Genomic DNA, 16,454 nt, shown 5'->3' with positions numbered 1-16,454 from the left:
ATATTCCCATTGACTTCAGTGTGCTTTGGATAAGGCCCAAATTTACCAAAAGATTATTACAAACAGCAAGGAGAGAAAAATTGTATAAATGTTGAACATTACCTTGAAAGTGTCCTTTTTGAAAACGTAATTTTAAGTATTCCATTAACATCAGTTCTCTCCCAAATACCTGGACAGCAAATATCTATTCCATAAGGGGGGGGGGAAACCCTATCTTAATAGAACATTAAGGGTTTATGGTGAAGGACTCAAGTCATTAAATGCTCACGTTAAGGTAGCACTGAAATTCAGCCCCATTGTGATATGTTTGTACAATACAGTTTTTAAAAGGACATTGATTTAAAAATAAAGAGCTAAAAGTACTATCAGGCACTGCACCAGCCCATCAGTGCCCTTTCCCATTTTTGTGGTTTTACAGTTACACTTGCTTGGGTTTTGTAATATATATTTTCCTCCTATTTTTCTCTGTGAAAACAAACAAACAAAACTGGCTGACTTTACAGAGGAATGAGTGAAACTGCTCAAAGGAGTTGTTCCAAAGCTCATTGAAGTCAATGCCATTCAATGGGTCTTGGATAAGGCCTGAAGTCTTGTGAAATGCACAAAATAACCAGGAACATGTAGAGAGAGATCTTTTTTTTCCTCCCATCCAATCCCTTTTGTCTTTGGTGGGTGGTTTTAAAACAATTCAGATGGAAAAATGGTTATTTTTTGAAGTTGTATGTCCTTTCAGTGACATAAGCACATAATACGTCTCTGATCGTGCAATTAAAAATCTTATTTTTGTACATATAGCAGCTGCTCCCTGTGCAGTGCAGCTCCTACTATCATGTGATTTTATTATAATTCTGTAAAAAGAATGTCATTAGTTAGGTTTTTGTGTTGCTAAAATGAAAAGCCATAAACTTTGTAAGCACCCTTTGTGCAATATTTGAAATATGCAGTAAACTTTCAAAAATTGTAATTATCTGAATTTCTGGACCATTGCTATAGGTGTGCAAGTTAGGATCTGGGTTAGTGCATAAATTACAGTTGTCCAGTGTCCGTTTGTCTAGGTGGGTGACGGTGATTGGGGATGGAGGAAAGAAAAGCATGTTTTGAATATATTCCACTTTTGGAGTCTTAAACTTCCACCTGTTTTATGGGAGGTGTCCTGTTCCCACCAGGATAAAAGCCATTTGAAAATGCTGAATTCTTGGTTAAGAAGAAAAAAAATCTCCCTCCTGCAGGACAAGTAGAATGTTAAGGCCCCAGGAGTGTATTTCACACAAACTTACTTTACAAAAATCTCTTGTGAAAAATAAATATAGAATAAGTTTAAAACTCTTCAGAAGATTAAAATAGTCTTTTCCTGTTTTAGAAATCTCATCAATTTAAAAGTACTGCTTGAACTACATTTAGGGAGCGGTCACCATTAGGAACTGAAGAGTGACTTAGGCTATGTCTGCACGAGCACTTTTGTGAGTATAACTTACGTCACACAATGTGAAAAAAACACCCACCCACCTGCCCCCCAGTGACGTACGTTACATGGACAGAAGTGTTGGCTGGGGCAATGCTATGTCGGTGGGAGACTCTCTCCTGCCAACATAGCTACCGCCGCTCGTTGGAGATGGTTTAATTATGTCTACAGGAGAGCTTTCTCTCGTCAGCATAGAGGGATTACACGGGACATCTTAAGGCCGCGAAGCTGCACTGGGAAACCTGTGCTGCTGTAAGCTCTCTAGTGTAGACATAAAGGTAAAATTAAAGCTTAGTTCTACTTCATGCTAATATATCCCTCTTTCTAATGAATTTGTAAGGCACTTGTGTAGCTCTCAGGAGCTTGGCAGTGCTTTTCTATTGTCTTGTAGAAGTAGATATTTAACACTGCATGTAAACATTACCTGTTTTTCATTGTTTATTTTCATTTCAATGGACTCTATTACACACTACTTTTGTCACTGAGCAATAGGTAGAATGTATGCAACTAAAAATGAATATAAAACCCAGACAGTTGGTGCTTCATCATTTAGATGAAGGGTAAAAATTTCAAAAGCAGCTAAGGGCCAGATTTTCAAAGGTATTTATATGCCTAAAGATGCAGTTAGGCACCCACTAGGATTTTCAAAAGGGCCTAAACAAGATAGGCTCCTAAATCAACTAGTGAGCAATTATCTCTGAAAATAAGGTAATTTTCTAGTGTCCTGGATATGATTTCAAAAAACTCTCATGAGCATATTCTCATCTTGGTGTGCTGCAGTTACACGCATAAATCCCTGTGCTTTTTGGAGATAAGATTATACCCCTGAGGCAGTTAGCACTTTTCTATTCTCGTTCATGCCATAAAGAAAACTAGCTGATCAGGCACTTAGGGAATGGTGCTGAAATATATAAATATGTAAGTTAAGTGCTTTGAAAAGGTTATCTTTTCAGTTTTTCTTCTTTTCATAAAAAGTTTCCCTCCCCTCACTTCCCCCCAGATTTTTTCTTCAATGAATATTTAAGATATGCACCATAAGGGGAAAGGGCCCAATCCTTTAAACTTCTATTGAGGCCTGGGCCCGCAAAGTGCTGAGCACCCTCGGGCTGAGGGAGGAGGAGGCGGGTGACCCTCAACTGTGTAAATAGTCATAGCTCTGTTATGGAGTTTATGACTATTTACACCACCTGAGGGTCTGCCCCTGAGAGTTGAGGCCATTCAGCAGCTAGTGCAGTTGAGCCCCAATTGCCTTCGAACTGTTCACACATCTAAAATCTATTCACACATGTTAAGTTTAGCAAGATCATACCCTAAGTTTCTATCAGGCTCTTGAAATACAGTAAACGTTACAGAATGGTAGCTGTGTTAGTCTGTATCAGCAAAAAGAATGAGGAGTACTTGTGGCACCTTAGAGACTAACAAATTTATTTGAAACTTTTGTGGGCTAAAACCCACTTCATCAGATGCATGCAGTGGAAAATACAGTAGGAAGATATATATATATATACAGAGAACATGAAAAAATGGGTGTTGCCATACCAACTCTAACAAGACTAATCAACTAAGGTGAGCTATTATCAGCAGGAGAAAAAAACCTTTTGTAGTGATAATCAGGATGGCCCATTTCAAAGAGTTGACAAGAAGGTGTGAGTAACAGTAGGGAGGAAAATAATCATGGCAAAATAGTTTTACTTTGTGTAATGACACATCCACTTCCAGTCTTTATTCAAGCCTAATTTAATGGTGTCCAGTTTGCAAATTAATTCCAGTTCAGCAGTCTTTCCTTGGACTCTGTTTTTGAAGTTTTTTTGTTGAAGAATTGTGACTTTTAGGTCTGTAATTGAGTGACCAGGGAGACTGAAGTGTTCTCTGACTGGTTTTTGAATGCTGTAATTCTTGACGTCTGATTTGTGTCCATTTATTCTTTTACGTAGGGACTGTCCGGTTTGGCCAATGTACATGGCAGAGGGGCATTGCTGGCACATGATGGCATATATCACATTGGTAGATGTGCAGGCGAACGAGTCGCTGATAGTGTGGCTGATGTGATTAGGTCCTATGATGGTGTCCCCTGAATAGATATGAGGACAGAGTTGGCAATGGGCTTTGTTGCAAGGATTGGATCCTGGGTTAGTGTTTTTGGTGTGTGGTTGCTGGTGAGTATTTGCTTCAGGTTGGGGGGCTGTCTGTAAGCAAGGACTGGCCTGTCTCCCAAGATCTGTGAGAGTGAGGGATCGTCCTTCAGGATAGGTTGTAGATCCTTGATGATGCGCTGGAGAGGTTTTATTTGGGAGCTGAAGGTGACAGCTAGGGGCGTTGTGTTACTTTCTTTGTTGGGCCTGTCCTGTAGTAGGTGACTTCTGAGTACTTTTCTGCTCTGTCAATCTGTTTCTTCACTTCCGCAGGTGGGTATTGTAGTTGTAAGGACGCTTGATAGAGATCTTGTAGGTGTTTCTCTCTGTCTGAGGGGTTAGAGCAAATGCGGTTGTATCTTAGAGCTTGGGTGTAGACAATGGATTGTGTGCTGTGGTCTGGATGAAAGCTGGAGGCATGTAGGTAAGTATAGCGGTCAGCAGGTTTCCAGTATGGGGTGGTGTTTATGTGACCATCTCTTATTAGCACCATAGTGTCCAGGAAGTGGATCTCTTGTGTGGGCTGGTCCAGGCTGAGGGTGATGGTGGGACGGAAATTGTTGAAATCGTGGTGGAATTCCTCAAGGGCTTCTTTTCCATGGGTACAGATGATGAAGATGTGATCCATGTAGTGCAAGTAGAGTAGAGGCGTTAGGGGACGAGAGCCGAGGAAGCGTTGTTCTAAGTCAGCCATAAAAATGTTGGCATACTGTGGGGCCATGCGGGTACCCATAGCCATGCCACTGACTTGAAGGTATACATTGTCCCCAAATGTGAAATAGTTGTGGGTGAGGACAAAGTCACAAAGTTCAGCCACCAGGTGTGTCATGACATTATCAGGAATACTGTTCCTGACTGCTTGTAGTCCATCTTTGTGTGGAATGTTGGTGTAGAGGGCTTCTACATCCATAGTGGCCAGGATGGTGTTTTCTGGATTGTAGTTTCCTCAGGAAGTCAGGGGTGTCTCGAAGATAGCTGGGAGTGATGGTAGCGTGGGGCCTGAGGAGGGAGTCTACATCGCTAGACAATCCTGCTGTCAGGGTGCCAATGCCTGAGATGATGGGGCGTCCAGGATTTCCAGGTTTATGGATCTTGGGTAACAGATAGAATAACCCTAGTCAGGGATCTAGGGGTGTGTCTGTGCAGATTTGTTCCTGTGCTTTTTCAGGGAGTTTCTTGAGCAGATGGTGTAGTTTGTTTTGATAACCCACAGTGGGATCAGAGGGTAATGACTTGTAGAATGTCGTGTTAGAGAGCTGCCTAGCAGCCCCTCATTCATATTCCAACCTATTCATGATGGCGACAGCACCTCCTTTGTCAGCCTTTTTGATTATGATGTCAGAGTTGTTTCTGAGGCTGTGGATGACATTGTGTTCTGCATGTCTGAGGTTATGGGGCAAGTGATGCTGCTTTTCCACAATTTCAGCCCATGCAAGTCGGTGGAAGCACTCTATGTAGAAGTCTAGTCTGTTGTTTCGACCTTCAGGAGGAGTCCACCCAGAATGCTTCTTTTTGTAGTGTTGGTAGGAAGGTCTCTGTGGGTTAGTATGCTGTTCAGAGGTGTGTTGGAAATATTCTTTGAGTCAGAGATGTCGAAAATAGGATTGTAAGTCACCACAGAACTGTATCATGTTTGTGGGGGTGGAGGGGCAGAAGGGGAGGCCCTGAGATAGGACAGATTCTTCTGCTGGGCTAAGAGTATAGCTGGATAGATTAGCAATATTGTTGGGTGGGTCAAGGGAACCACTGTTGTGGCCCCTTGTGGCATGTAGTAGTTTATATAGTTTAGTGTCCTTTTTCCTTTGTAGAGAAAGCAAAGTGTGTGTTGTAAATGGCTTGTCTAGTTTTTGTAAAGTCCAGCCACGAGGAAGTTTGTGTGGAAGGCTGTTTTTTTATGAGAGTATCCAGTTTTGAGAGATCATTCTTAATCTTTCCCTGTTTGCTGTGTAGGATGTTGATCAGGTGGTTCCGCAGTTTCTTTGAGAGTGTGTGGCACAATCTGTCAGCATAGTCTGTGTGGTATGTAGATTGTAATGGATCTTTTACCTTCAATCACTTTGTTACTTTATTGATCATGGCTTCTGTATAAAATGAACCTATTGTTGGTTAAATCTGCTGTCAGTTAAGTGGTTGTGCTGTACACAGCATTTGTACTTTGGACCAACAGAACAGTAATTTTGAAATGGCTAATTCCAAAATGCTGCTGACACTTAAGATGAGATCGTTGAACAGAAAATTCCATTTCCTCTAACACAGGATGCCGAAAACCCAATTCAGCAAGTTGCTCCCTTTGAGCAGATCCTGGCACATAACCTCATTGTGGCTGCACCTTAGCACAGGGGAACACTCAGAGCTGGGTCCTGGTACAAAGTGCAGAAGTCATCATCATAGTTTCAAAGCAAAAGTCCTGTCAAATTACTGTAGTTTAACATGAAGTTTCTCGTCATGAGAAATTATAGGAAAAATCAAGTAGCTTTCATTTTACAGTAAAAATTGTTTCCAACTATTTAATAATAATAAAATAATTTAAGAACACATGTGCCACTGTGTCTGTTCCCTTGCATCTCCTCTGATTCGATGATCTCCTTCAAATGCGAGCATTGAAACAACAGAGGAGCTATACTGAATCTAAGTAATGTAAGAATATAGTTCCAGAAGGGACAGTCACTGTTAGTACTGAAAGGCAGCCTTTGGCTGTCAGTAGTTTGGTCCAAGTGCATCAGAGATTTTCTTATTTACCTTGGAAGAGGCTACCAGAGACTTGAAGAAAGCAGCTTGCTCAGGCAAGGTTTAAAACCCTGCCCAATAGATTTGTTGGAGCCTGCCAGAAACAGAACAGTTAGACCAATGAAGTTATCGGGAACGTGTTTGTATCAGTTTGTAGCATTTGGGTGCAAGCAGAAACAGAGAAGCAAGTGGTGGCCATAGCAGTAAGTCTTTTTTATTACACGGATAATGACATGGATTAGCATAGTCAGCACTACCTCCAGGTGTTTCAAGAGCTACAGGATAAACACTTCAAGTAATTTTAGCACAACTCCTCTGTTAGCTAAAGTACAACCTTCCACAAATCATGATCAATTCTCCACTTCTCACATACATTAATATCAAAAGGCTCCACTATTCACTTTAATTAGAGGCAGGGCAGAAGACTATCTGAACCTCCTTCAGACCTGGTAAGAGGAGCAGTCACTTCTTAATTAGCTGGCTTTCAGTTTTAGTGTGAAAACTGCAGCATTACCTATTATAGTTTAGTTCAGGCGGTTAACACTAGAATCCTCCCAAACCCTGATGCACTACAAGTAATTGTGGGACTGGAGACTGTAAAATATAAGGTTCTAAACACCTGCTATTTATAAGGCTGTGTTGATACATAATTAATAGCCTTAGGCTGCAAAAATTCCTGTGTGCTGAGTTAGGGAACTTTGCCCTGAACAGTTCCTCACAGTTCCCTCCATGCTGATCAATAAGACATGTTCATATGACCCTGTGGCTTACAACGGAGAATCTCAACACAGAATAACTCTGAAGAAGGATCACGTTTAGGGCAAAAATACTCGGTATTTGAGACATTGAGTCTTATTCCCCACACACTGTAAGCACAATTCCTCCTTGTACTTCTGCTGCCTTCTCAGTTTTTCAGTCAAACTAAACCAAAATATTGTAGAAGTCCCCATAACTGTAAACCTTGTCAAAGGCACCAGAAAGTCAACCCAACCATATTCTGTATAATTACAAAATTCAAAAAACAGAGGAGAAACAGAAATTGTAAACATCTTAGGAAATTTCTCCTTTACATTTAGCTAAGATGTCTATTGCTTTTACTGGCGGAAATACTATTGACTTAGAGGTTTACATTATTCTGTGAGGTGTAGACTAGGGACACCTCACAAATAAACAAGAGATGAGAGAGAATGCATTTGGATATAATACACTGTTGCCACCCCTATATCTTCTGTCTGTATAAACATTCATATTTGGGAGAATGTGTTTGTGGTGTAGTGTCTTAATGTAAAAACACCTCATTTTTTGTTTGCATTGAAGAAGTGTCTAAACTGGAAACCACTGTTCTCACAGTTGATTTGACTGCAGATATAATATCTAGTATCTCGTCTCTGATCATGATGCATAGTTTTTAAAGATTCAGCTTGGTCCACCGAAAATGTGTCCTTCCTAATGTAACCTCAATAATAATCAAAGAGTTGCATATAAACACAGTTTGTATATTTGTATAGACATTACTGATGAGATGTTCAAAGCATTTCAGGAGATTTAGACACAAACTTCCATTAAAATTAAATATCTTCCATTGTTGTTTGCAGTGGTGTTGGAGCGGTGTTGGTCCCAGAATATTAGAGAGAGAAAGTGAATGAGGTAATATCTTTTATTGGACCAATTTCTGTTCATGAAAGCTTTCAAGCAAGAAGAGCTCCATGTAGCTCAAAAGCTTGTCTCTTTCACCTGCAGAAGTTGATTCAATAAACTATGTTACCTATAACCACTTGTCTCATTCAAATTAAAGGTTTTTCTTGATGTGAAAATCTTGATTGTGCATTTCAGTGTTTGTACACACAAACTACACACATGGAATAGTGTTTGCAATCAAAAACAGTTTCATAGCATTTTTGTTTAAGAATTTCATGTCAAAAGAGTTCCGTTAGAAACTAGCAATCATATAACTAGATCTCACATCTGATACAATAGCTCAGTCTCCTGGTAACGAGTAGTACTTAAGGTCCAGCTGTCCCTGTTATTTTAAGATAGACTGTGCAGCTAAAGCTTCATCCTACTTTTAAGATATAAATATACCCAGACTAACTAGGCAAACCAGTTCTATTTGTTCATTAAAAAGACAGAATGCCTTTATCAAAGACCCAGGGAAGCTGAAATTTTCTGATAACTTTCAATAACCTCTATCTATATTTTCAGATGAGGAGAAAACCATTGCTATATAGATATACTGTCTTAAACATTATTGTGTTCAGCTGCTTTGATATGTATAAGGCTTCTTATTTTAACCTTAACTCCAGTTATTGTGACTAGATATTTTAGGTCCCAACTCAACCAAGCTGTTAAGTATATGCTTAAGTTACATTAAATGGGATTTAAGCATGTGTTTAATGTCCCACTTCAGCCAAGCATTTAAAGTACTAACTGCTAGAATGCTGCAATTATTCCGTGATTTCAGAGATCTTGTAATTGCTATTCTAGATCACATCAGTGGTCCAACACAAGACCGATCTCTGACAATGACAATATCAGATGCTTCACAGCAAGACACACGCTCCATGTTATAAAGGACCATCCAATACTAGGCCTACAGAAGAATTTCTTCCACGGTCCAGACACTTAGTACTTGGTTTTATGTCCGGGGAAGCATACGAGTGTATAACCCTTATAGATTTTCATCATCTGTAATGTAACTGGGAGATTTATTTACTAATCATATAAATATATAATCATTTCTGAAATCCTACAGAACTCTTTGCCTCAAGCCCGTGGCAGTGAGTTCCATGAATGAGGTTATATATGTCTTATGTTGTTTTAAAAAAATATTTTGGAAGTAATACCTAGGCAGTAATATGTGTTAAAGAAAAATAATATTGTCAATATTTAATTTTTTATGAATGTATTGCTGTTGAAAGTTCTAGATGGGTAGATGATTTCAGTCTCAAGAGCTCTCCACAGAACAAGCACTGGAAATGGCAACACAAACCCAAACACTTTAATCAAACACACTGGTTTAGATAAAACAAGTTTATTAACTAGAGAAAGATAGATTTTAAGTGATTATAAGTACTAGCCAATGATTGTAGTGCAGGAACTACCTCTAGGGATGAGAAAGCATTTCAGCCTTCATATCCGTTCTCCTATTGACTTATCTGCTAAGACTGCCAACAAAAATGGCAGTCGTGAGGCTGATCTTTATTATTTGGCTTCTGATCCTCCAGGAACTGGACTTTCACATAGGCGTTTCAATTCCTTTCACATAGGCCAAGAGATGGCAAAATTCTTCAGCTGTTACTAATCTGGACTGAATTCAGCCACAAACAGTCATTGGAAAGGATCCATGTTCTGTTAAAAATTCCCTCAAGCATCTTTTTCCCCCACTCTGAAAATTAGGTATACATTTAAGACCTGATTTTTGAGATGCTGAACATCCACATTTCCATATGAAGTCAATGGGAGCTGTAGATGCTGTGATGTCTGAGAATCAGACTCTTAATTTATTGCTTGAGACTACAGACTTATGAAGGTATAGGCATTCTCAGTGTGGTTGTATGGATTTCAGTTCAGTGACAATTTCAAAGTGAGCAACAGTGATGTTATGAATATGTTTTCTGAAGAAAGAATTAGAGAAAAAAATCTTGTATATTGCATACAGAAAGTATGTAAATAGGTGCTATGATTTTTTCCCTCAAGCAAATCTAGATCAGGTACATCTTATACATAATTCACTTCTGAAAGCTGTTACAGTTGTACTTTACTTTTACTTTTGTACTAACCATTCGTGTTATGGCCTTGACAGATCATAAATGATTACGTCAGTAATCTTTTCATATAACACAGGATCGAGCATTATTAAAGTATAATTTGGTGCCAATCTATACTAAACAGTTTCCTTACAAAGCAATGCAAATTTTGACATCACACTTTCTTGCAGCACATTCAAAAATATGAAATCTGCTTACTTTGCAGTTTGGGAGTAGTTGAAAGATGAAGTTCCTGCCTTGAAACAGCTGTGTAAACCAAAGAGATAAAGCTATTAAGAGCTGGATTAAATTTGTACCAATCCTTATATAATTGAACTGCTGATTATTGGTATGCTGATTATTAAGGTATTTAAATAGATAGAGCTGGTTTATTCAAGATCTTATCCTGGAATGTCTGGAGGAGAATGAGTTTGAGTTTGTAATACCAATCTAGCAATGCTTTTAATATATCACCGCTGCTGATACAGAGAAGCTTTTTAAACTTCCTTGTGGCAACAGCTGGTCTAAAACTAGAACATGGGCAATTCAGCTTTGGAGAACATACCTGCTGCTGCCCACCTGAAGAAGCAAAGAGCAAATATCAGAAAATATCAGAAAAACTCAGTAGACAAAGCAGTAATGAAAGAATTAGATAATCTTCAGTATGGTTTTAATTTCACTGTTATCACAGTTAGGATGTTGATAGTGCATTAGAGGAGGACACAGAAAACTTTAACTTTGAGCAAAGGTAATTCAGTAGCATGCCTACCAACACAAACTGTAAAAACAAGGACCTCGCCCTCAACATATCTCCACCCTCATCCTGAAGAACCAGTGGGCACTCTTGAATTCTGACCACATTTACTGACGATGTGGTCCTCTGTTTCAGTGTATTAATGTAGGGTTTATGCAGCTTTCATAAACTACGCTGTCCATAGTTTTTTGTCGTGTGCTGGTGAGACATGGTCAAGTAGTAAATGCTGGCTGTGATTTGTTCTGTAATGTTTTGGAAGGTGTATGTGAATGGGCAGTCTATGTTAGGTATTGTTCAAAGTGGGTATGAATTTTTAAGCAGTATTTAAAGCTGCATTTGTGTGTTGTGCTTGTGTTAGAGTTATGGTCTCAGTTAAGGATGCATATTGGTTGAGCAGGATGAAGGCTGCATATTAGCTGAGGCTGAGAAGCAAAGGGGGTGTTGAACACCAGAGCTGCTTATTTCCTGTTTGCTTTTTATCATTTGTGTTGGTGGAAAATTCAGTCTAGTGACCTTTACCTTTAAGTTAGTCATGTTCTTGGTGGGGATGTTTCCCAGGAAATGGATACAGAATTTCAAAGAGTTTAAGAATTTCCCTTCCCACAATCTCAGCCTGCTCTGGACACCTCTAAGATGGAGAGAGAAAGGGTCACGGAGCAGGTTCACGTGAGGGCTTCTTGAGCTAGAGGTGTTGCCTTGAGGGCCAGTGCAGCAGTGTCTGGGCAAAGAGCCTGTAGTGTAAGGTAACCATGAATCAGGCCCTAAGTGTTTGCAAAATTGACCTCTAAGGTGTTCTTATTCAAGGCATTTTATTTTACTGAGTTACCGACCATGCAAAATTCTTCAGTTTCTTTAGTTTTGATTTTCTTCCAAGTTTTCATTGTAATGTCAGATCCATCCACTTCCAAGATGTTTTCCTCTCTGGCTTTCTTTCATTACTGCATTGCTGAGACAACATCCCAAAATAAATAGTCTTTTCTGAGTACATTACTTGAAGATTTTCTGGGAATGGGACTGAGGTAGAGACCTTCATCAATAAAATCTCTCTTCATAGTGTTAAGTGCTTTTCTTCTTTGTTGTGCCACCAGGTTTATGTCTGGGAACATTAACTGAGTTTGTCAGTGATTATCTTTTTTCATACCTGTAAACAGGAGTCTTTCTCTTGGCTCCCACCACTCAGATAATGTAACAATTACTGTACCGCCTGTTGTGGTGTCTTATGTACAAGACAACACATTGTTCAAGATATACTGGATCTTCCCTAATATTCAGACTGAGTTTTTAGCCTACGGATTTTTTTTCACAGGCTCCGATAGAATCTTTAAACTTTTCGTCATCTTGAATACCCAGAATTCCAGAATGTTTTAGCTCTGACCAGATATTCTAGTTGCTCTGTTCTGCAGTTGGCCCACACTGTCCTTTTAAGACAGCTTTGTTATGCTGATGAGGTCCTGGCCACTATTTTCTCTGTTCATCTCTCTGCTGTGTCTTTAATATCATTCATTTCTTGTCAGAGCAATTCAGTTTAACCTCGGAGGAATTGGAATTTCTCTCACATGCCCCACTTATTTTTTTGCTAAAGTTTTCTGTTGTTTGTGAGAGGGTTTGCATTTGAATCTCCAGACCCAAGCCCTCCAATATAGGTTTAGTTCTGGGTTGTATCCAGGATTGGAAAGGGCCTCTCATTGGGGTTTGAATTAATTGAAATCTCACAAGAGCAGCTTGTGAGATGTCAGCACTGACAGATCTCAGCCAAAACCTTAGCTTTGATTCAACCTCGAAGCCATACCTCCATTTACAATCTAACTGGATCTTTTCACCATCCATCAATAACTCAGCTTTTTATGGTCGCCATAGAGTAGCATCAGAGTTATTGCATGTAGTTCCTATTCTGTTCTGTCCCATCATCTGTTGTATTTTACCAGTGAATATGCAATTAAAAGCTAATAATTACATTGTTTTATGCATGAGAATTTGCCTGAGTAAAGCAGGTTATGGTTTAAGATTAGCTAGAAATCTCTCCATTTAAATAGTGCATGTATTAGAAATAGACCTCCTTTCTGCAATAATAGATCATGGCAGCCTACATTCTACTTTTCACTACTATCCTGGAGTCCAGATGCTGAGTTCACTACTATTCCTATGGCCTATTGTTATGGTAACTAGTTTTTAAATTTTTAAGTGGGTCCCTTTGAATTTTGTTCATCCGGGGGAAAAACTTCACCCTTTCATCCTCAAATATGGAGGTGACCCTCTTGCAGTGGAACTGATTCTGATCTGCTGCCAAGCAAGAGTTGAGAAAGGGCTGCACACCTACTCCATATTCCGCTGTAGCTTCTTGTGTATCTGTAAATGGGGATGGGACTGAAGAGAGTGTGGTGGATCTGCTGCTTCCCTGTCCCTGTAAGGAAGAACACAAACAAAGCAGGTCTGCTCTAGCCCGGATACAGAAGCAACCTGGGTGGCAGAGAATAGAATTCCTTGGCTCCCAGCCCAAAAAAAACTTCTTGGTGAAGGATTTGGCCTTATGGAACTGTAAAATATTTTCCCTTGATTTGCCTTTAATGTGCCCAGTTATGTTAATAGCACTCACTGAAAGAAGAACATGAGAAATATTTGCTAAAGATGCTGTTGGTGAGGAGGAGTTCATCAGGGTTTCTTTAGTTTTGGTATTCTCTGTTACCTATTTACCTTGTCTGCTATGCTGTAAATAAGTTACTACATGGGGGTAGCCTTCTCTTTATGAACAGAACACACTGAATACACTGCTATACATTTTCCCTCTTGCGAGTGATAAAATGTATTGTGCTTTTAATCCCTGGCGAGCCTGACTGTGTGAGAGATTACCTGCAGTGGCATGGTGACCACTCATGGATATTGTTTCCTGTTACAAGACCCTGAGCCTGATCCAAAGATCAATGAAGTAAATTGGAGTCTTTTTTGTTAACTTCAGTGGATTTTGGATCAGATTCTGAGATTGTCGTTGAGAAGCAGTATGATCCAGAGTAAAGAACAGTTAATGGGTTAGGCACAGGAGCTCCTGAGATCTTTTCCCATCTCTGCTACTGTTTATGGCTTTGGCCAAGTAACTTCACTTCTCAGCCTCAGTTTCCCCATCTGTAAAATGGGGATAACACTTACTTCACAAGGCTACTTAGTGTTGGAGCATATAAAGCACTCTTTACAGAAAATGATATATTATTATTTATTAGTGCCAAGGGGGTGACACTAGGGTTGCCAATTTGGTTATATTTAAAAACCGGACACTCCAGCAGGAGTGCCCGAACATTCCCTGCCCTGCCTCTTCCCCCAAGGCTCCACCCGCTGTCCACTCCTCTTCTCCCCTCCCCCCGTCGCTCACTGCTTTTCCCCTCCCATCCATCCCCCGCCCGGGTTGGAAAGGACTTGCCTGAGGAGCCGGGGCTGGGAGCTGCACTCACCTGATGCAGGCAGGAGGCAGCCCCAGCTTAGTAGGGGCTGATGCAGATAATGACCCAGCACCTCCCAACCTCCCTTGCTCACAGTAACTGGACTTTGGGTGTATGGTCAGCAGATCTGACCGGACACTGTCAGGTCCCCTTTTTGACCGGACTTTCACCTGGCCACCCAAGGCAGCAGTAGCATTACTGGGCAGTGGACACTAAAAATGTTGGTTTCAGAGTAGCAGCCGTGTTAGTCTGAATTCGCAAAAAGAACAGGAGTACTTGTGGCACCTTGGAGACTAGCCAATTTATTTGAGCATAAGCTTTCGTGAGCTACAGCTCATTTCATCGAATGTGAATACAGACTAACATGGCTGCTACTCTGAAACCTGTCATTATGCAAGGCACTGCATTTAGCCATCTGGAGTAAAAATGTTGGGAGGCCATAGAGTTATGTTCTATGATACAGTGCAGAACAGAGATCATCCTGATTTCATAAAACACAGAAGTTTCCTTCCTCCCTCCCCCGACACTTGGAAACTCACCAGTGTCTGAAAATGTCATGCTCTTTCCTACAAAACTGGCTTAACACGTGTTCACAGCTAATTAACATTCTTGTGAAGATACTTTAAAATGCAACCGTTTAGAAGCAGACATGCTGGATCTGGTGTTTGTGAATCACAAAGAAAATTCACAGCAAAAATAAAAGGTGTAGAAAAATGTCCTTTGTGGAAACATCACTCTAGCCATGACAAAATATATAATAACCTCTAATAAGAGAGTTATGGAGTGTAGTCAGACAATTCCACTCAGTGTTAAGTTTGTTGAGATGGGTAGTTTTATTTTTTAGTATTTTCAATATTCCCCAAGAAATCCTTCAAATGAGCTTTAGATTTTTTTAAAAAATCACTTTTCTGCTGAAAATGCTGTGAAATAATTAATACAAGTATACTTCAAGAGCCGCTTCTGACCCAAGCAGGAATTCTGTGATTTAGTACTGTTGAATTTTTAGAAACTTTTTGGTGTCTGTTGAAGGCTGCAATCACCCAGTCAGACAGTAAATGGTGTTTCACAAAGTATTCTGTTTAGCTACATGCTATAACCTAGCCTCAGTCAGCAAGAACTGTTGAACTGAGACAGTGCAATTCTCCTCTCAGAGTTTGAATTCATTAGCAGCTCCCCATGGCCCACTTCCAGATGATGGTGCACTATGATGTGTATATATAGCCACTACACTCCCAATTTAGGAACAGATTGAGCAACCCTTTCTCACATTGAATGGTATTTTACACTGTGAGTATTAGGGTTGGCAGAATTGTCCACTTGTGTCTTTCACAGCCATCTGGGGCATAAAATGGTAGTGCATTGAAATACAATAACACTCATGGTTTCACTGTAGTTCTGTGTTGTTGTTGTTTTTTAGTTTTTGTGATTTAGTATATCAATAAGCCACAGCAGGGTGTGTGTTTGTTAGCAATTTGGTGCACAACAAGAGTGTGTTCTGAGGTTGAAGGCTGAAAGCACAGAAATGCACCAGTCATTCACTAATTCACACTCTTGGCATGGCTTATTTTTATTGGGATTTGGCTCCTGAATTGTTTTAAATCTGTTGAAAAATCCAGTTTTCTAAGAGTTGGTGTACATATTTCCACTATGAAATATAGTTTCACAGGAGAAGCAGGGTAAGAGAATATAGGGAATTTTTTTAAATACAGCTTCTCTACTATTTCCACTGTTTGTTACATTTTTGTATGCTTTTTCTGCGTGTTCTTTATTTATTGAACATAGTCAGTGTTACTCCTAGGGGCATTCTGTGCCAAAAATTTAAAAATTCTGTGCACAATATTTTAAAATTCTGCAAATTTTGTCAAAATAACATTACATAATCATGCCAGTTTCAATTATTTTGGTAATTTATTTCAAAATACCTGTCAGCAAGTATGTCTGTAACAATGCAGACACACACACAAATTTTTCTGGGAGTAGAGAGTTAAAGAAACCCCTATGACAACCCATTTCCTGTTTCTCTGTCCCCTCCCGTGCCTTTCTCCAGAGCCCAGACGAGAAGCCAGACACCCACAATCCCTCCCCCCAAGAGCCCACATGCAGCCCCCCAGCCAATAACCCAAACCATCTCCTCCCCAGAGCCCAACTGTGACCCCCCCAGCCCAGATACCCACATCCTCTCTCTCCCCCACCCCCAGAGCCCAG

This window comes from Lepidochelys kempii, chromosome 9 (assembly GCF_965140285.1).
Source record: "Lepidochelys kempii isolate rLepKem1 chromosome 9, rLepKem1.hap1, whole genome shotgun sequence".
In the NCBI taxonomy this organism is placed as follows: Eukaryota; Metazoa; Chordata; order Testudines; family Cheloniidae; genus Lepidochelys; species Lepidochelys kempii.
This window is presented reverse-complemented; position numbering follows the sequence as displayed.